At 47.0% G+C, this 21,054-nt stretch overlaps 1 protein-coding gene across 3 annotated transcripts in view; it reads right to left on the bottom strand.

The window, feature by feature from the left end:
* LOC138480867 (probable global transcription activator SNF2L1) overlaps window positions 1-21,054 on the bottom strand; it is a 1,964,402-nt gene that overhangs the window by 1,310,921 nt on the left and 632,427 nt on the right. The gene's annotated exons all lie outside the window — the stretch shown is intronic.

Genomic DNA, 21,054 nt, shown 5'->3' with positions numbered 1-21,054 from the left:
GAACCGTACACTGGCATTCCTTTGTCTGCCTGTCCTAGCGTGGCTAATATTTTTTAATATTGTCATGTTTCTTCCTAGTGGTTTTGGGGAATCCTTGTATTTATTGCCTTCCTGACCACATCCTTTTCCTACAGCGGCGCACCAAGGGTGATTCAGACACTCAGGTAAGCAGGGATTGACCAAGACCGGTACGAGGTTGTTTAATTATTTATAAGTGAGAAAAAGCTCTGCCCGCCTACACCTGTGGCCCGCCAAGTACATTAGATATATCACCCCACTACTTAAGGTCTTCTCTACTTCCTGATGTTAACTAACCACCTCCTCTTCTTAGTTTCCACCCTCCTGATGTTTCTAACCTACCCCCGATTGACTCACCACCTACCTTTGGATGTTTTTCACTACTCTCTTCCTGATGTTTCCCAAACTCTGACTCTGGATTCTCACCAACCTCCTCCTAATGTCTCACCACCTCCTCCACTTGACTTCCATCAACCTCCTCCTGATATTTCCAAACATAACCCCATTCCTGTCTGGCCCCCCCTTACGTGCCAATCTGTGTCTATACAGAAACCTGTCTACAGCAGTGCTTCAGAGTGCCCATGCTCGCCAGTGCTCTCTACCTTTTTCAGATGCTGGCACATAAGAGAGCGAAGAGGCAGAGAAGTGAGTAAAAAAGATGGGAGAAATAGAAACAAAAGTAGTTGCCTGCCTGAATGTAGCTCCAACGCCGCAGGGATCTGATCAGCATGGCGGATTGGTTGCTGAACGAGAGACGCTGACTCCAGCCGTGCAACAGCACAGACTAGCCACGTCGCAGCACACAATTAACAGGACTGGCAAAGCCCGCTGGTAGTCCGACATTGTAAAACCATTCGCTAGACCATCATGGGCTTTTGAGGGGAAGGCTTGCCAGACTTACCCATGGATGCCACCATTGCAACCCCAATAACAGGCTTTGGCATTGGTTTTCCTTGACCGCAAGATCACGTGGGCAACACGCCCATGCAAATAATGTGGGAGGAGCAAAGGCCTGCATTTAAGCGTTTTTTTGTACAGATACATGCCCAGGAAGGGCAAGGAAGCAAGGAGATTGGTTAGGGAGAGTGGACCAACCCTCATCAGTGTTTATCGGGTGAGGACAAAGGAAGAGGCAGATGGGTATAAAGAGACCAGCAGGAGGAAGAAAGGAGTGGCGGATTGTGGAGCAGAGTTTTGGGTCAGGTGCGTAATTGACTTAGAAGCGCTAGTTTTTCTGTAGTGTGAGTGTGGTGTTTGTGAGAAGTGTGTATAGAAAGGACAGTGTCATGTGTGAATGTGAGATGACTGTGGGTCTCATAAGTGTGCCAGTATTCGGCTGGTAATTCCGGCAGGATATTGGCAAACCGACCTTCCATTTCCGCCGCCTGATATCCCGAAACTTCGGGGCTATTAGAGGTGGAGGAAAGGGCGGTAACTCCACATTTCATGGAGTCCAGTAGGACTCCATGAAGGGGATTGCTGGTATTACTTTTACCGGTACTACCAGCATTTTATTTACTGGGCAGGCCTTATTTCTATTTTTGCAGTGTGGTAATAGTGCTTGGTCACAGAATTACAGCCACTGTTACCAGCACTTTTCCCGCACCACAAAACATTTATTGAGGCCCTGGTACTGGCTGTAGTAGAATGGGAGTAGTGGTGGAGTGGTAGAGTGGGAGGAGGAGTGGTGTGGGAGGAGCAGTAGTAGTCATGTGGGAGATGAAATAGGAGAAAAGTGGGAGTAGTAGTATGTAAGGAAGGCATGGTATCAAACAGTGAAGACAGACACAAGTGATCATACTTCAAGAGTGTTTACTGAACTTCAATGGGTTGGTTGAACGCCTATCTAATCCAAAATCTAAGGGTGTGAGCAAGCTACGATCATGCAAAAATAATAATGCAGTCCTAGTGGAGTCTGTGTCAAAATAAAAGGGCCTATGCTAATAAACCTAATGCCAATCCTTACTTCTAAATGCAAATGTTGTGGGAAAACGATGTATGCAAAAGAAAATTGTTCAAGAAACAATGTGTCTAGGATAGTTGAGCAGTTGGTTTCCCTTCCTCACGTTTTCAGCACGGGACAAGGTGGCACACTTGAGCTTCGCACACCCTCTGGCTTTTCTGCCACAAGGATGCAGTTCCAAACATGGTTATCTGGGCCTTCTATGCCAAAGTCTCTTTCCCAATAAAAGTCTCTTACTGCAGAGTGCCTGGTGTAACAAAACAAGTACCAAAGTTCTTTTCTCATAAGATTTCACATTCACAAGTTCTTGGGTTTACTGTTCACAAGGGATCTCCCTCAACCGGGCTCAGACCCCCTTAAACACAAGTTCACAACTGGTCGCCCTCGATCGGGCTCGGACCTTAATCTTGCTTTCTTTTTGTTATCAAAATTCAAAGACTTTCGACTGTGAAATAGATTGTTCTTAAACCATCGCCAGCACCAAAGAAACGAAAGGTGGAAAACTCTGATATTCCGAAATCCGACACCAAAAGTGACCTATGCACCCGTCACCGCCAGAAGTAATCAAAGGTCCCCATGGGTCTTATTCATCTGCCAAGCCTTTCAAGAGCCCACAGCAAGTTTCATCTTCCCAGGACTCCTACAGTTAGAGAAATCATCAAGCAGCAGAGAGCACAGCGAAGAGCCAAACTGCTGCACTTCAGAAAGACTTTGGTTCCATTTTTCTTCTTGGACTCAGCATTCTAATGGCTCCTTCTTCCAAGGGGGGTCCATTGTCAAGGGGAATCGTGAAGTGAAACCGAGAAACTCTACCACTTCGCCTGCCAAGACACCAAAGGTACTGTGATACGGAAGAGCATCTTCTAGCCTCATTAGTCATCCAGGGGTCCCAGATCCTGTTCTCCTGTGGCCTCTCAGGTACTTTGGGGTTGTAGAATTTTAAAAAGAAAGTAGAGCTTTACTGAACATCTTTGGACTGGGTTATAAAAGACAAGATAAGTTACCCTCTAACTTTTCTATTACAGGTTGCCCAGGTGAGGGGAATCCTCATACAAAATTGTTTATCTAGTATAAAGAAAGCATTCTGCCACTGTCCCTGCCTTTCTTTCCTCATCTATGCTGTTACACCTCACTTAAGAATTCACATGCCCATTTAAACCTGCCTGCAGTTGGTGCATTTATTACTGAATTTAAGTTTGGTATGGTACCACATAGATTGTATATATCTGCCATTCTTTGAATAGAACTGCCTGAGTACAATGTGTAATTATGTATATCTATATATGTTACTGAACCTTATTTAATACAAAGAAGCTATGTTATCACCTAACGCAGTGTGTGGACATTCCTTTGTGGGGGCTTGGGTACTCACTGTACTTAAGAACCAGACTGCATGACCTCCTGAGTGCTTAAGCCTCGGTTGCTCATCCAAGCTACCATAAAGAGAACCTTGGCTGCGGTTCTCTGTGCCTTTCTCACAACCATATAGAGGGCAGAAGTACAGATACCCCCCGCCAGTCTTTACAAAGATGATGCCTCTAATATCCTAACTTTGTTGGCTATCATTCCCACAGTTGAAGAAACATTTTTAAATCAATGTGTGATTCTAAAGTTGATTCACTCCATACCTCAATTTAGAATTCTAATCTCACAAGATATTTATGCGGTTGTATTACCAGAGAAATCGCCAAACATAGGTTGGGCTTGTATTAATTTTTATTCACAACCTTCAGCTGATCTAATCATATCATCCCACACAAGATTTTTTAAATTGGTTATTTCTTCGAATATGGGGCTTAGGTTACGACCAAAACAACTTTTGTATGTACCAGTGATGACCAACATGTGGTCTATGACAAACAGTCTGATTTTAACTCATTTAATAATAATTTGGCATTTATATAGTGCTACGAACCCTCAGGTATCTGAGCGCTGCTTATTATTACCCACAGTGTGTGGTGCTCATTTATCGACCTCGGAAGGATGAAACGCTGAGTTTGGCGCTGCCGGGATTCGAACCTGTGTTCGCAGGCTCCGCACAGATGTCCAAGCGAGCGCTCTACTCGCTGTGCCACTTGACCGGCGCTGCTCTGATTCATGGGCGTGGCTACCTGCTACGTAAACGCATAGCTAAAAACAGCATACCTAATCCTAGGGACAACTCAATCAATGTACTTGTATGGAATACCATGGGTCATACTCATTTGAGCATCGAAAAGAGAGTGCTGAGTATCTAGCTAAATTTTAATTATTTGCATTACAAGAAACATGGCTAGTTGACAATTTTGCAATGTAAGGTTTTTCTTGTATTTTTCGTAAAGCGACCAAAGGGCCTAAGGGCTGACCAAAAGGTGGCCTGTTGATTGGAGTAAATAATAAGTATACACCGACAGATTATGGTATAAGCAGTCCCCTTGATAATTTAAGCTGTGGAGAAGTCCTGATTCAATCAACAGATAACTTAGAAAGTCTTCTTGATAAAAATATTTTTAATCTGGGCAAGGTGATATAAGAACTAAAAGCATTATTTTGTATGTCATGGATATTTGTTGCAACTGGAGTTGGAGCTACCCTAAGGGCAATATCAAATTGTGCAGAGATTTGAAAGCCTACTGTGATATTGCAAACAATATGGCAGACGACTCATTCACTCAAACTGTTCACCAAAACCGGCACCTTATGAGTCTGGCTGTATATGTCAGCCCTCTAAGAATGTTCAATCTCCACCCTTAACCTTTCTCCCCTTTCCTCCTCCTCACCTGAAGATTGGTCTTGAATAGATGATATCTGTGGTCTTCTAGCACAATAATCCTTCTCCTTCTTTCTCCTTTCTTTTTTTTCTGAGAAAGTGTCTTTCTCACGAAAGGAAGCCACAGTGTACTGCTGTGAATAGCACTACCTGCGGCCCCTCTTCCGAGTGGGACAAACTGGGGAAAAATCCGTCCGGCACAAAAAACCCCAGAAGTGGAACAGCAACAGCGGATGTCCGTCATAAGGATTCCGGGTGGAAGGCGGGCTCCGAAGGAACCAAGAGGCAACTGATAATGACGGCCAGCGCGGGTCAAACAGAACGGAGACAGAATCGGAAAGGAGTAAGAGAAAGGACGAAGCGGCCCGAAGGGCGGCACAAGGAGAGCAAGGAAAAAGGAAAGAAACTAGCGTAACCGCAACCGAAAGAAGGCAGTCGGGGAGCTGACCAAGCGGGTTGCAACGCACTGTGTGCCGGGGGGGGCGTGGCTGATAAGCCTCCCGGCTAACTGAGAAGGAAACACTAGACTGCTACAGCGACGTTCGAAAACGTGGCGGAACTCTGCAATGGCGGCCCCCAAGCCGCACCCTGGACCATAATGTCCACGGGAGGCGGCGCATGACAGTATGCCCCCTTCCAATGTTGTTACCTCCTGGCTTTCTAGGATGAGCCCTGTGAAACTTCCGCAACAACCTAGGAGCATGAACAAAGGTAGAGGGTTCCCATGAATCTTCCGCCCTCGAATATCCCTTCCTGTGTATCAAGTATTCCAAGCGACCTCGCCTGTATCGAAAATCACATATTTGAGATACCTCAAACTCCGCTTCCTCCTTGGGCGGTGGTTTAAGTGGAACCGAACGGGTAGAGGATCCCTAGGGAGCTTCCCTGAGAAGTGAGGAATGAAAGACAGGGGGGACCCTGTGTAAACAGGGAGACAATTTCAGGCCAAAAGCCACTGGGTTGATTTTAGCCATGATAGGATAGGGCCCAATGAAACGGGGGGAAAGTTTGGAGGGACGAGTCCACCGGGGAAGATATTTCGTAGAAAGCTACATCCGGGTGCCCACCTTCCATTCCGGCACCGTTTGATGGTGACGATCCGCTTGAGCCTTATTTGCCACTTGACTGTCCAAAAGACTGGACTGGGCAGTCATGTGAGCCTCCTGAATTTTTGACAACACACCTTCTACAGCGGGTAGGTTGGATTCAATGGATGGAACAGGGAAGATAGTGCGAGGATGAAACCCATAAGTACAGTAGAACGGAGTGAGCCCAGAAGCGGAATGACGAGTGTTGTTGTAGGAGAACTCCACCGTGGGAAGAAGAGAGACCCAATTGTCCTGTTCTTGATTTATGTAACAGCGTAAGTATTGTTTGAGAGTGCCATTCAATCGCTACGTCTGCCCGTTGGTCTGGGGGTGAAAACCAGATGATAATGCCCATTCAATGCCCAACCGATGACATAAGGCTGTCCAAAATTTTGAGACATATTGGCTGCCTCTATCTGACGTAATCTTGTCGGGGAGACCATGCAGACGGAAAATATCCTCGATAAACACCTCTGCCATTTTTGATGCCGTAGGCAATCCGGGAAGAGGGGAAAAATGTGCCATCTTGTTCATATAATCCACTGTTACCATGATGCAGGTACAAGCGCTTGAAGCTGGTAGATCCACCACAAAATCAGTGGAGATGTGACTCCACGGACGTAAGGGTATCGCACTCTGTTCAAGTAAACCCAAAGGTTTAGTAGTGCGATTCTTGCTGCTGTTACAGATCCTGCAAGCTTGGACATACTGTCTGATTCCGATTCTCATTCTGGGCCAGTAGAAATACCTTTTGACGAGATCTAATGTGCCAGTCTGACCTCTATGTCCAGCCGTCGGGTGATCATGACACCATTGAATAACTTGTCGTTGAAGAGGTCCTGGAGGAATAAACAATCGATGGTCCTGAAACAAAAGCCCTTCTTTGTCAATTAAAGCCACCTTCTCCTGAGGGGTAGCCAAAATCGTAGCTTCTTTAACCTGTTGGAGAAAGCTGGTCACATGGAGAAAAACCCGATTTCTGGGAAACAGTCTTTCTGCCGGTGGTAAATGGGATGTTTCCAATCCACCCTTCCGAGATAACGCATCAGCAAGGAGATTCTGACTTCCAGGGATATACGTAATGCGGAAATCATACTGGGAAAAGAAATGGGCCCATCGGGCTTGACGAGAATTGACGCAGTCTATAGACTGAAGGACTTGTAAGTTCTTGTGATCTGTTCGAATGGTGAACGGACAGTTACTTCCCTGCAGCAAGTGTCGCCATTCCTCACACACAAGTTTCATGGCCAAGAGTTCCCTCTCAATGACCAAATAGTTCTGTTGACTGGAAGTGAGGGTGCGTGAGAGATAGGCTATGGGATGTTCATTTCCATTATGTTCCTGGAGTAGGACTGCTCCTACTGCGGCAGCCGAGGCGTCAGTCTCTAGAATAAAGGGTTTTGTCTGGTCCGAGTGTCGCAGAATGGGAGCTTGACAAAACAGATCTTTCAGGTGTTTGAAACTTCTTTCAGCCTGGTCATTCCATGAGAATGGTAACGAAGAGTTTTTTAGCAACTGGGTAATGGGTAACACCACTTCAGAAAAAGAAGGGATGAAACGCCTATAGAAGTTGGCCACTCCCAGGAACTTCTGTACTTCCTTGACTGATCTGGGAGAGTGCCAGCCTAGAATGGCGTCCACCTTTCTTTGATCCATAAGAACCTCCTGTGATGAGAGTACATACCCCAAATAGGGCATGGTGCTGACCCCGAACAGACATTTCTCCTTTTTTACCAGAAGCTTATGTGTTTTCAGACGTGTCAAGACTTCGGTGAGATGTTTCTGATGCTGTTCGGAATCTCTGGAAAATACAAGTATATCGTCCAGATAGACTATAACCGAAACAAACATAAGATCTGAGAAGACCTGGTCGATAAATCTCTGAAACACTGCCGGCGCGTTGACCAGACCAAAAGGCATAACATGGTACTCGAATAGCCCGAATGGAGTACGGAATTCCCGTTTTCCATTCGTCCCCTGAATGTATGCGTAAAAGGTGATAAGCACTGCGTAGGTCTAATTTGGAAAAAATAGATGCTCCTTGTACAGCCTCTAATACGTCAGAGATAAGGGGCATGGGATAGCGATCCCGTATTGTGACTTTGTTCAACCCACGATAATCAATACATGGTCTGAGTTCAGAAGAATCCCTCTTTGGTATGAAAAACAAGGGAGCCCCTGCTGGAGACTTGGAGGGACGGATTAGACCATTCTGCAAGTTGTCGTCCAAGTAAGTCCTGAGGGCTCTTTTTTCCGTTTGTGATAGGGAAAATATTCGACCAAAAGGAACATTGGGAAAGAGATCAATGGTGCAATCCTCTGGCCTGTGCGGAGGTAGTTCCAATGGGTTCATTTCTGCAAAAATATCCTCGAAAGCCGAGAAGTCCATGGGAAGAGAGTGGACACCCACGGTACTGGCTTGAGGAATGGTATGGGCCTTGGCTTCCATAAATTGTAGATCTTTTAAGCAGGTCTGTCGACAAAACTTCGATTCAAAGGTGATATTGTTGGTGGACCAATTAATCTGCGTATTGTGTTTGCGCAGCCAGGTAATGCCCAAAATGAGTGGAAAATGGGCAACATGGATGATATCGAACTGTATGGTTTCTGAATGTTGTTGTATGAACATTTGAAGAAACTCAGTAGTCTGCGTAATAAGGCCTGAACAAAGGGGCGTACCATCCACCCCCTCGACCTTCTGATCCTCCTTGCGATCCATACGTCGTAAGCCGACAGAATCGGCCCAGATGATGTCCACAAAGTTGCCGCCGGCCCCACAATCCAGTAGGGCCAATGCTTCAATCTTGCGATGGTCTATAAACAATTGCACTTTGAGTACCATTAGTCTCGAATCTTCCTGTGGATTCACTGGACCCACTGATAACGACACATAGGGACTCGTTACTTCCCCTCGGATTCCCGTCCCTCTTCGGAGGGTCCCGCTCGTCGTGAAGGAATCTCGGAGCAATTCTTAATTTGATGTTGGTCTGATCCACAATAGGCACATAAACCCAAGTCTCTTCTTCGCTTTCTTTCCTCTGGAGTTAAAGACGAACGTGTGGTTCCAATCTGCATCGGTTCTTCTGATCGGGCCGAAGCTGTCACTGGAGGAGGAGGATTATGGGCGGGAAAGGTAGCATTCCTATTCCGTCTCCTTTCTATTCGGCGTTCGTAGAGTCGATGTTCAATTTGTAAAGCTGAAGTTGTCAGTTCTGAAAAGGATGCCGGCCGGGGAGATCGGGCCAACTCATCTTTAATATCTTCTCGCAATCCTCTTCTGAAGATGACATATTGGGTCTGCTCCTGCCAACCAGCTTCTGTAGCTAAGCGTTTGAACGTGGTAAGATAGGTGTGCACATCAGTCTGGCCTTGACGCATGTCTAACAGGTCTTCGCCTGCAGAAAATGAAATTTCAGGCCTCTCGAACTCTTGTTTTAGTCGGCCTACAAAAACCTCGCAGTCTTGCAGTATAGGGTCTGTTCCCAACACAAGTGGAGTGGCCCAGGCCAGGGCATTACCCGACATGTTGGAAATCATGAATCCCACCCGGGCGTGACCGGTGGGAAATGTATCAGGTCTAAAGGCAAAATGGATACTACAAGCTTCCAAGAATTCCTTGAGCTTCTTTGAAGCTCTGTCATATTTCCCTGATGGGAGTGCCATGGGAGGCAAGTCCACTGGTTTTGGTCCACGATTAGAAACCAGTTGTTTTAACATGTTATTTTCAGTCCTTAAGGTTTGCACTTCCATGGATAAATTTCGAACCTCTGCTGAGAGGTTTTGAACAGCGGCCACCATCTCTTGTAATTGTTCAGGGGTCGCCATCCTGACCACTTGGCGTTGCAAAACTGTCAGCCCTCTGAGAATGTTCAATCTCCACCCTTAACCTTTCTCCCCTTTCCTCCTCCTCACCTGAAGATTGGTCTTGAATAGATGATATCTGTGGTCTTCTAGCACAATAAACCTTCTCCTTCTTTCTCCTTTCTTTTTTTTCTGAGAAAGTGTCTTTCTCACGAAAGGAAGCCACAGTGTACTGCTGTGAATAGCACTACCTGCGGCCCCTCTTCCGAGAAAACTGGGGAAAAGCCGTCCGGCACAAAAAAAACCCAGAGGTGGAACAGCAACAGCGGAGGTCCGTCGTAAGGATTCCGGGTGGACGCCGGGCTCCGAAGGAACCGAGAGGCAGCCGATAATGACGGCCAGCGAGGGTCAAACAGAACGGAGACAGAATCGGAAAGGAGTAAGAGAAAGGACGAGAGGGAAACAAGAGGTCCCGGAGAACGGGAAGGTAAGAAGCGGCCCGAAGGGCGGCAGTAGGAGAGCAAGGAAAAAGGAAAGAAACTAGCGTAACCGCAACCGAAAGAAGGCAGTCAGGGAGCTGACCAAGCGGGTTGCAATGCACTGTGTGCCGGGGGGCGTGGCTGATAAGCTTCCCGGCTAACTGAGAAGGAAACACTAGACTGCTACAGCGACGTTCGAAAACGTGGCGGAACTCTGCAATGGCGGCCCCCAAGCCGCACCTTGGACCATAATGTCCACGGGAGGCAGCGCATGACAGTATATGGTAAATGTGCCAGTTAAGGGAATTACAACCAGTTTTACCATATTGTCGAATTAGGAGTCGGTTGCTAATTCCGCCAGCAGAATTAGCCCTGGTGCTAATTCCGCTGGCAGAATTACTGCTGGGATACAAAATGGTATTTCCGCCTAATTACAAGTTGAAATACTGCCAAAAATGGGTGGAAATGTTGCCAAATACACAGTCGGCTCCACCTAAAATGTGGAGCTAAATCCATACAGGCAATGGAAATTAAGGCACAGGTGCGCCCAATCCATTTAGAAAGGGTACATATAATGCCCACACCTTCCCCAAAACACACTTTCTAACAGCAAGCTGCCACTAACTGTTGCGAAATTGGGTCATGCAGCTGCTCCTGCTCTGCATTAAGCTGCACAGGCTCGAAGAGCAGCACGGGGTGCAGAGAGTAGGAGGAGGAGATGCCATTCAAGTTGAGCGCCCATACCCTGGGTCACGCAGTCACCCATGACCTTGAATGACAACCAGTTTATCACTCTGCACACCCTGAAGCGGGAGACCATTGCTGAGCTGCTCACCCAGGTCCATGATGACACAGAGCAGGATAAACTTTAGAACAGCCTTACCCCTGCTGCTGAAACTTATTTCGGTCCTACATTTCTTAGCAACCGTCACCTTCAAGCACACTGTGGGCATGCTGCATGGCATGTCCCAGCCCACATTTTCTAATGTGCTTGTGAAATGGGATTTCACCCATTCTGGGGTAGAAGCAGCACATGAGAGAACATTTCATGTCAGAATTCCATTCATATAAGTAACTAGCATTAGCTTAATGTAGTAGCTTGATGTTGAAGATAGCAATCTGCTGCACGCTTAGAGAAAAGTTTATACTGCAATATGACATATTTTTGAAATAGCAATGCACTGCTTTAAACAACAAGACGCCTCAAAGCACTAGAGGTCTGTATTGGCCTATAAAAGCCTCATTTGCAAAATATGGATCAGACACAAGGGGGCCATGTTTTTAGGAATAGACTGATCATGAAAGGTTGGGTTAAAGGCCTCTCTAACCCTCTAAGAGGGGTTTCCCAACCTCTAAGAAACTACTGAAAACAGTCAGGATGTCCAAAAGCAAGAAACATCTGTCCCCGTCCCATCCCCCAAAAACTCACTCTGTCCCTCATGCTACATACTAAAAACATAGTGCAAGGGTGATCTCACTCTAAAGAAAACAGTGTTCATCAAGGGAGTCGGGCTTCCAAAAGATTCTGAACAATTTTCAAGAAAATAATGTAAAGGAAAATAATGTTCCAATTTTAGGCGGTTGCTCGCTTCCCCTAGACCTAAAACAAAACACAAGGGATTCTTCAAAAGTAGAACACGTTTCTCAGTCCCAGGTTTCTAAGCCCTTTTGGGCTCCAGCCCCTATTATTTCTAAGGGTCCCAGACCCTTTTCATTCATGGTCTATCCTTTGGGTACAGGTCCCAAACTCGCAATGGAACCTTTAAGTTTGTTTGATATACTATCCTGCCAAACATAGTGTTCCTTGTTTCTAACAATGCTTTCACGTGGAGTCTCTGACTCCCTTATATCTTCTACTTTAAATGTGTGCAGGTCCCAGACTCGTAATGGAACCTTTAAGTTTGTTTGGTTAACTCTCCCGTCAAACGTATTGTTCCTTGTTTCCAATCTTGTTTTCATGCAGAGCCTCTGACTCCCTTAAACTTTCTTATTTATATGTGTGCAGGTGCCAGACTCACAATTGTTGTCGGCAATAGCCTGGTTCACTATCCTGCCAAGATACGTTTTCACTTGTCATGTATTCATATATCATGCGTTTATTACTGACCGGGGTATCTGCCCTGTTGCTTCTCTGTATTTCTTTTATTGTATTACTCCACAATACTTTCTGACCCTCATTTGGTCCTTTCTGTGCTTCACCCGGCTTCCCCAGACCTCCAGTCAATCCCCACATACTCAAGTATCTTTGTTGTCGGGTTGCGTCTTCTGAGTGGCGAGATTCCATCTCAAGGCTCCGGTAGGCCTTAGATTTGCTTTCAATTAGGTTTGTTTGTTTGCTTGTTTTGTTTGTTTGTTTGTTTATTTATTTATAAAGCGCTCCAGACCCGGAGGTAAAAGGGCGCTAGTGCAGGTTACAAAGTACAATACATGGTTATTCACAGTGAAATTCTATGGCAGGAGTTCTATACAGAATATGTAGACAGTGGCAATAAAAACATCCAGTAATGACATCAAAGAAGCCTGTACAGTATATACAAGTTATAGCTATGTCTAGCTTAATGTTAGTTTTTTTGTCAGTAACCATCCAATGGCAAGTTTCCTGAAGGATTGGAAGGATTTGGATGACTTGGTGTTCAGAGGCAGGGAGTTCCAGAGTAGGGAGGCGAGGACAGTGAAGCTCGAGCCTCTGGCTCTTTTAAAAGTGAATCTGGGCACTGTGAGACACATGGTATTAGAGGATCTAGTAGTTCTAATGGACTGTTTCATGGTGAGTTTGTTGGTGAGGTAAGGGGGGGCTAGGTGGTTGAGAGCTTTGTAGGTGAGGCAGAGGGTTTTTAGGTCGATTTTTTGTTGAATGGTAAGCTATTTACATGTGATTCTGGTAGCAGAGATATGCTCTTGCCTAGGAATGTTTAGAGCTCCTCGTAACGCATTATTTTGAAGGACTTGGAGTTTATTAATTATAGCTTGGTTGGCACCTAGGTAGAGGCTGTTGCAGTAGTCTAACTTAGATTGTATGAGAGCTCTAGCTAGCGTAAGGAAGCCGTTGGTGGAGAGAAATGGTCTGCAAGCTCGAATTAGCTTTCCTGTATAAGCGGTGGCTGATGCGGTCGAATTTGCTTGCTTAGTAAGGTTGGTGTTGGCATCAAGATAGAAGCCAAGTGTTTTCACATATTTGGCGACAGGGATGGTGTTGCCATCGATAATGATTTTGGAATAATTGGGGCTCAATTTTTGTAAGTTGTTCGGCGAACCAACAATGAGCAATTCAGTCTTCTCGTCATTCAGACAGAGGCCATGTGTGGCCATCCATGCCTGAATGACGGAGAAGATTTCATTGATCCTGGAAACATCAGTATTGTAATTGCCAGAGATAGTGAGGAGTATCTGGGTGTCATCCGAGTAGTTTGTATAGGTGACACCCAGGCGATCCAATTTATGAAAGAGAGGCTTTGTAAAGATATTATATAGGGAGGGGGAAACGCAAGAGCCCTGTGGGACACCGCAGGTGATGGGGATAGGGTCTGCTGCTGCCACAGGGGAGAAGACTCTCATAGTTCTGTGGCTAAGAAGGACTGTATCCACGTGACAGCAGAGGGGGAGAAATGGGCGGCAGAAGAGAGGTGGTTACAAAGTATTTTGTGGTCGACCAGGTCGAAGGCTGCAGAAAGGTCTAGGAGTAGAATGGCAGCCTTACCCTTGTCTTTGATGTCGTCGATCTGACTTTTGAGATCAGGGCGGTTTCTGTTCCGTGTTGAGGTCGAAAGCAGATTGACGCAATCCAAGTAATTGGTTGGACTCCAAGTGATTCTGGATTTGCTAGTAGGCAAATCTGTCCAGGATTTTTAGCAGGAAGGGAACGGTGGTGATGGGCCTGTAATTAGTAGGAATGGCTGGGTCCATGGTCTGTTTTTTTAGAAGAGGGAGGACCCATGACTGTTTCAGATTATTAGGTACTGAGTTGGTAGAGAATGAGGCGTTTATAAGTTTAGAAATTAATGGGGAGAGGTCTCTTGCTGCATCTTTTATAATCTGTGCGGGGCAACTGTCCCCTTTGCAGTTTGACGGTTTGAGAGAAGTTATAATTTTTTGTACTTCTAGTGCAGTTACCTTTTTGAAGGTGAAGCCAAGGTTGGTATTGGAGATGATGGGTGGACTGGGGGTGGGGGGGTTACTATTGAAAAGTTGTAATCTTTTGTTTTCAATTTTCGTTTGTAGGCCAGTGATTTTGTTCGCAAGGGCATTTTGGATGTTTGTGCACCATAATTGGTCCTTCACGGACGTGTCCTTCGGTGGATTGGGGTTTTCTAGCTCCTTCCGGATAGTGAATAGTTCTTTAGCATTGGAGCTAGCATTATTTATTCTTACATTGTAAGCTTCCTTTTTGGTACGGATTATTTCTTTCTTATAGAGGGAAGAGGCCATGGTAAGATTGATTTTATGTTCCTCAGAGGTATTCATTTTCCAAAGGGTTTCCATTTTAGTTTTCTTCCTTCTTAGTATTTTAAGTTCTGGTGTGTACCAGGAGTTAAGATGGGCTCTAGGTTTGCCTTTACGTAATTTTAGGGGGGCAATGGTGTCGATAGCTTTAGTCATGGCGTCATTGTAGGTGTCTACTAGTAAGTTAAGGTCCAGAGTGTCTGGGATCGTGTTTAGTGTAGGTAGAACCAATGGGATGAGGGCTTCTGCTGTAATATTCCGCTTATTTCTAGTCAGACATGCTGGAGCAGGGGGGCACTGAATGTGGTTCGGGTTGTTAGTGCTAATGTCAAATAACAGTAGGAGATGATCGGTCCATATGAGTGGTTGGGGGTCCTTGCAGACGATGTTACAATTATGGGCAGCGAGCCAGTCTAGGGTTCTGCCTTTCTGATGCGTAGGTAAGGTGATAAGTTGAGTGTAGTTGTGTTCGCCGAAGTGATTGGCAAGGGAAGATGCATGGGTGCCGTGAGGATCATTGTATCCCAGGTTTAAGTCACCCAGGATAATGTTTTGTGAGAGAGGTTTAGCTTTCTCTACTATGAGGGAGGTTATATCTTCCTCAAAGGTATCTGTAGGTCCAGGGGGTCTGTGTATTAGTTCCAGGGTGATGGTGGTCTTAGGAGTGGTTTGTATTTTAATGGACAGGTGTTCGCAAGAATTTAGTAGGGGGGAGGTAACAGATCTGATGTCAAGCGAGGATTTGAATATGAGAGCTACTCCTCCTCCCCGAGCATTAGGTCTGTCTGCCCTGAGGATGGAATAGTTATCTGGAATTGCAAGGGTTAGATAGGGGCCAGCTGCAGCGTGAAGCCAGGTTTCTGTGGTGGCAAGGAAGTCCAGGTCTTCTGAACGGATGAGGTCGGCGATTTCAGTGGGGTGAGCAACAAGGGATCTGACGTTAAGTAAGGCTCCCTTGAGTGATCCGGTGTTAGCCTTGGTATTTTTGTTGGGGTCTTTGGTCGTGGGTGTAGTGTGTATTTTACTCTGTAAGGTGAGAAGTCTACAACGTAGTCTATTATTGCGGGTGGTGATGTTGGGGTAGGCTGTGGGGCGGTGTTCTGTTGATTTGAGTGAGTTCTGGTTGGTGTCAGAGTGGGCATCTTTGGTGCGGTCAGTGAAGTTGGGTAGAGGGTTACCTAGTGTGGAACTAATTGCAGGGGGAGGGAGGCAAGGTGGGCAAGGAAGGGTGTAGGGCAGGGAATGTGGTGGTGTCTAGGGCAGCCAAGCTTAGCTAGTCCATTGCTAAATGGGAGGTAGCTACTTCTACTACATGGCGTATGATTAGGCATGACACAGAATGGGAACATGATGAGGATGAGCCAGGCTGGAATAGTTCAGTGGCAATGTTACGGCGAGAGCGCAGCAGCTAGTTTGAATTTTGTGAATTCGGGTTTTGTGTAGGCTGGCAAAGTCACTTGTAAATGGAACAGTCAAACTCGATGGCATCGCGACAAGGCGTAACACAGTTTCACAGTAGTCGCTAAAGCGACCATAGGGCACAACACAGTTCCACAGTAGTCTCTAGGCGACCATAGGGCACAACACAGTTTCGCAGTAGTCAGTTTGCAGTGTCCTTCTTTCTTCTTGCAGTCCACTCTTGCCTCAGAGTTGTTGTGGACACAGTAAGATGCTCCTGCATCTATGCAATAAGTGAACTCCAGAGTAGCTGGCTCTCAGGCTACATTCGTTCTCTCCTTCCACGGCAAACAACAACTTGTCTCCATGTCGGCCTCACGTCTCTGTGTACTGCTCAGCATTGCTTCCCCGGTCACCGATACCTGGAAGGATTCTCCTTTGGCTCTCTGCTGTGCTACATTTAAACTCCTGCGTTGGTAAAAGGAGTTGTTCTGCACCAATCAGATTTGTTAAAGAACTAGACTGCTCACTTCAGTTTACCCAAGTAACCTTCATCCTCGCAGTCCTCTTCCTCGTTTCAGAACATCGTTTCTGATGTAATAAGTTAATGTCAATATTGGTTAGCTCTTTACTCTGCATGAATGAACTAGTTGAATTGGCTTCACAGTAAAACATAACAGTCCTATCAGGTTAGACAGGAGGGGAACTTAATTCCTGAAAAGAGGCTGAAGGACATTCAGCGGGGTTAAACCGCGTCTCCTGGAGATGATTGTGTCTAGTCCCATAAAGTGCTTCCCTTCCAAGGTGATCCTCCTGCTGTGCACCGACCCCAAGAGGATTATTGTACTGTGGACGCCCCACCCTGGCTCCTGGGAAAGCCCTCCCCCTAGAGGAGAAGGGATGATATCCTCACATTCGTCACAGCAGCCACTTAGTGAAATGTATTTTACCATGTATGTTTCTTTCTTTCATTGTTATATTTAACCATTCATTTCAGTAAAGCGCTTAGTAGCCTTTATAAATGCATGCATGTAAACATGTCTATATATGTAGAATGAAGCAGGTTAACAAAAAGAACCGCATTTGCACACATACAGAGCCGGTTTGCCATGAAAATCAAATCCATCTTTATTCTCCATATTAACTGCAAACTACTGAGGCAGAGCCAGAGTAAGAGCCAAATGCCTTGGCTCAGGACCCAAACTGATACTGTTGCCTGGTGTTCCAGAGCACCTTGCTTTTGCAGCAAAGTTCTGAGAACTGATAACATGATGGGACACTTCGAGCACTGCGAGGAATTTATATTGTCGCTTTGACACTATAGACTGAAAACTGATGTCATTAGAAAGATGGTCAAGGGAGGGATCCCACAAATGTATTCAATAGAGGGTTGGATCTTCCCAATAATACAGATTAGGACCATTAGATGAAGAGGGTCTCCTCATCGCGTGACAAGTCAGTTTTGAAATCAGAGACTATCCATATTTTACCCTATATAAACAGCACGAAAGCCCACATATGCTGGCTGGCTGACTAGATGCAGGCTGAGACGAGGGAGCTGAAATCCTGTAAGAGAAAGTGGTGTGAGGGGTCAGGAATTAAACTCGGACACAAGTTTGTCATGTTTTTGGTTAAAGTCTTTTATTGAAAATAAAAGGGTTTGGGAAAAGGCCTCTCTGACTCTGCTCTTAGAGGAATGTCCCTACCTAAACCAAAACCAAGTATCTGTCCGTGTCAAGTTTGGCAAAACAAAACTGTGTTCAAAGTTCTATTTTGACCCTCACACAGTATAAACTAAACTCTAAGGTGAAAGGGAAATGTCTTTAACCTTGGAAGGTTCAGAAAAGTGTTCATAAGTGGGGGCGTGGCTAGGCACGTCATCTGTCAAGATGGCTCCCTAAAAGCCTCCGACGTGGTGAAGGAGTGAACAGTGCATTTCCCCCTCTCCGGACATCCCTGTGGTGGCTAAAGCGAGTGGGGCGAGCAGTGGGTGCCTAAGTGCTTCTAAACTGCATTCCTACAATGTCTGGGGGTGCCCGGGAGCTGAAGATCAGGCTGGAAGGAGGACGGGCCTCTTCCTGCAGTGTGGTGCCTTCCAGACTGACGGGGTGAAGTGGCTGATTCTGGAGCACAGGGGTCAACACACCCTCTCTGGCCACCTTGCTGCCTGATGAATCGATTGCTGGGGCTGCGGTGGTGAGCATTATTGGGAGCGAGGCTGCTTTCATGCAGCGATGTGGGGCGTCCAAGGGACCTAGGAGCGGTTTGTGACGCGGCGGAGAGAGACAGAGCATTTCCCCTGCCAGTGCTTCAGTGTTCCCGGCGATGCCTGCAGCTGTTCGCTCTTCCAAAATGCATAAAGGTGACTACGGGTCTGCCGGGAGGTGAGGACACCTCCCCTGCTGCTGTGTGCAGGCCGTGAATGCGATGGAACGGTAAGTCGCTTGCCAATGCAAAGTGGACCTTGCCGGTGAGCTATTGCTTTCCACCATCCCTGGGTGATTTGTTCTTTGAGCGGCTTTGGCCCCTGGAGGCACACGCGCTGACTGCTTGTGCTGCATGGAGCTCCCTGAATTATTCTCCCTGCCGGGCCCACAGATGCTCTAACATGTTGGATTAAATGTTATATGGAGTAGCTTGCTCTATGGACACCAGCTCTTGGCTACCACTTTCATTCTGCTAAGGCGCCCCCAGTTGCCTCCCATGACACGTGGGCTGAGAGTGCTTTTACTGTGCGCTGTGGACCTGGGCCGTAATCCAAACCTGCCCAGCGCTTGGCAACAACATTTATTTTAATTTTATTTATTGAGTATTTATAATGAGCCTGTACAGCAAATGGTGTTTCAAGGCGCCGCAAGACAAAAGGGGGAGGGACACAGGGAAGAACAGTAACAATAAAGGTCCTTCTAGGCCTTGTGTAATTCGGATTGTGCAACAAGAAGCGCAGGGGAGACTGGGAGGGGGGAGGTGCTGGTCGGGGCGGAAGTGATAATGCTAGGGTAGGAAGGGATGTGCGAGCAGAGAGGAGGCACACAAGTGCGAGAGGGAGGTGAGAGGAGGGGATGAAGGGCCCCTGGGGCTAGCCGAGAGATACAGGGAGGCCAGGTAGGCAAGTGCCAGGGGATGCAAAGAGTGAGGTCTACATGCAAAGTGCGTAGACAGAGGTGGACCAGACTCTGTAGGGATGCCCACCCTGCCAGGCTAGTCATGGGATGGAGGCACTGAAGGACAAGTGCAGGTTACGGGAGGGGAGGGTCAGGGAGATGGAGGTGCTGGGGTAGACTGGGCGAGGAAGGCTTGTTGCCCTGTAGGACTCAGAAGGGACCAAGGCAGCCAGTCAATGTGGCAGAGGGGGCATTAGCAGGGGAGGGGGAGAGGGAAGGAGGAAGAGAAAAGGAGGGTCTTGAGAAGCTTGCAGAATTTAGGGAGATCTGGCTCAAGCCTGAGAGGGGCAGGGAGGCCATTCCAGAGGGGGCTCCTGCAGAAGAGAGATTTACCCCCCACTCTCTACTTGGAGAAGCGTCAGATCTGCAGAGAGTTGGAGCTAGAAGACCGAAGGGCTCTAGCAGGGAGGAATTTATGGAGAGAGATGATCTAGCAGGGTCCCAATTCCCAGAAGGCCTTGTGGATGATGCAGAGGGTCTTGAACTTGTTTCTCGCAGCCACCAGGAGCCAGTGGAGAGATTTTAGGGCTGGGGAAATGCAGTCACTGGGCTTTAGGTCAACGATCCTATTCTGGAGTAGTTGAAGGGGGCGAAGGGAGCATAAAAGCAGATCGAGGAAGAGGCTGTTGCAGTAGTCCAGCTTAGAGAGGACCAGAGCTCTGGAGAAATTAAGTTTCTAGGGGAAGGTGAGGAAAGGGAGAAGGCCTCTGAGGAGGTGCAGCTGAAAGTGGGCCGCAATGTGAGGAGAAAATGAGAGAGAGGAGTCGAAGATGACGCCAAGGTTTTTAGCCTCACAAGAGGCTGAGGGGAGGGGACCATGGAGAGGGACCAGAGAGTAGGATGGAAGGGGGGGGCAGGGGTCCCAATGAGAAGCATCTCAGTATTACTGGCATTAAGGTAGAGATCGTTCACAGCACATCATGCCTGAATAGCAGTCGGACACTCAGGAAAGAAATAGGAAAAAGAGGAAGCTTGTAGGAGAGCTGCGTGTCATCTGCATAGCATTGGAAGTGAGGGGAGAAGGTGGAGATCAAGTGAGGGGCAAGGCAGATGTTGAAGAGCCACAGCGAGAGGATAGAGCCCTGTGGGATGCTGCAGGCGGAGAGTGGAGGAGAGAAAAGGGCCCAGTTGTACCTGGGACAGTCGGTCAGAGAGGATGGAGGCCAACCAGTCTAGTGCCAGGTCAGTGATGCCAAGGGTATCACATAGCCAATTTATAAGGGTGGCATGATTGATCGTATCAAAGGCAGAGAAAAGATCAAGAAGGATGAGGACAGATGGAGAGTTAGAATCGAGATTTGAGAGCAAGTCTTCACAGGTGTTCAGGAGAGCAGTTTCCGTGCCTCTGGTTTCTCTGAAGCCAGACTGGTGGTCGTAGAGAAAACCAACAGATTAATTGTGGTGGATCAGGTAGTGAATTACACTGTCATCTGGAGCAGCAAATCTAGCATACTACCTCGAGGCATCCTTATTCCATCGGCCTGGGGTGGTGAGGGGCTGCCCGTGCACTGCTGGTAGCTTGTGCGGTGGTCCGAGGCATCCCAGTGGTGTTTGCTCAGCTGGGGACAGCCCTCCGGCTCTGGAATACAATCCAACTCTTCAAGCTCCTGGGTGAATTACATGCTTCGCTGAGGGTGGCTTGTGTGCACTGGCTTCCAGGCTCTTCTGGCTTTACACTCATGATGGCTAAAACACCTAAATCAGGGAAGCAGGGAGATATCTCAGCAATGCTGCAACCTGCTGACAAGATGAAGTGCTGCAAAGTGGTGACTGCCCAGGTCTGTGGGACTTGCCCACTTCCAGCCACGCTCACACAGATGTCTACCAAGTTCGATCTACAAGAATTGTTGGCAGAGATTCAACAAGAGATCCACAACGGCATGGAGGAATTCTCCCACAATATCCTGGCACTAGAAAAAAGGGTCTCGTAAAAAGAGCAACGGGTCTCTGAGGT

The sequence above is a fragment of the Ambystoma mexicanum genome, chromosome 5p, assembly GCF_040938575.1.
Source record: "Ambystoma mexicanum isolate Mex_15411 chromosome 5p, UKY_AmexF1_1, whole genome shotgun sequence".
Classification (NCBI taxonomy): domain Eukaryota; kingdom Metazoa; phylum Chordata; class Amphibia; order Caudata; family Ambystomatidae; genus Ambystoma; species Ambystoma mexicanum.
Note: the sequence above shows the minus strand (reverse complement) of the source record. Positions and strands in the feature narration are given on the sequence as shown.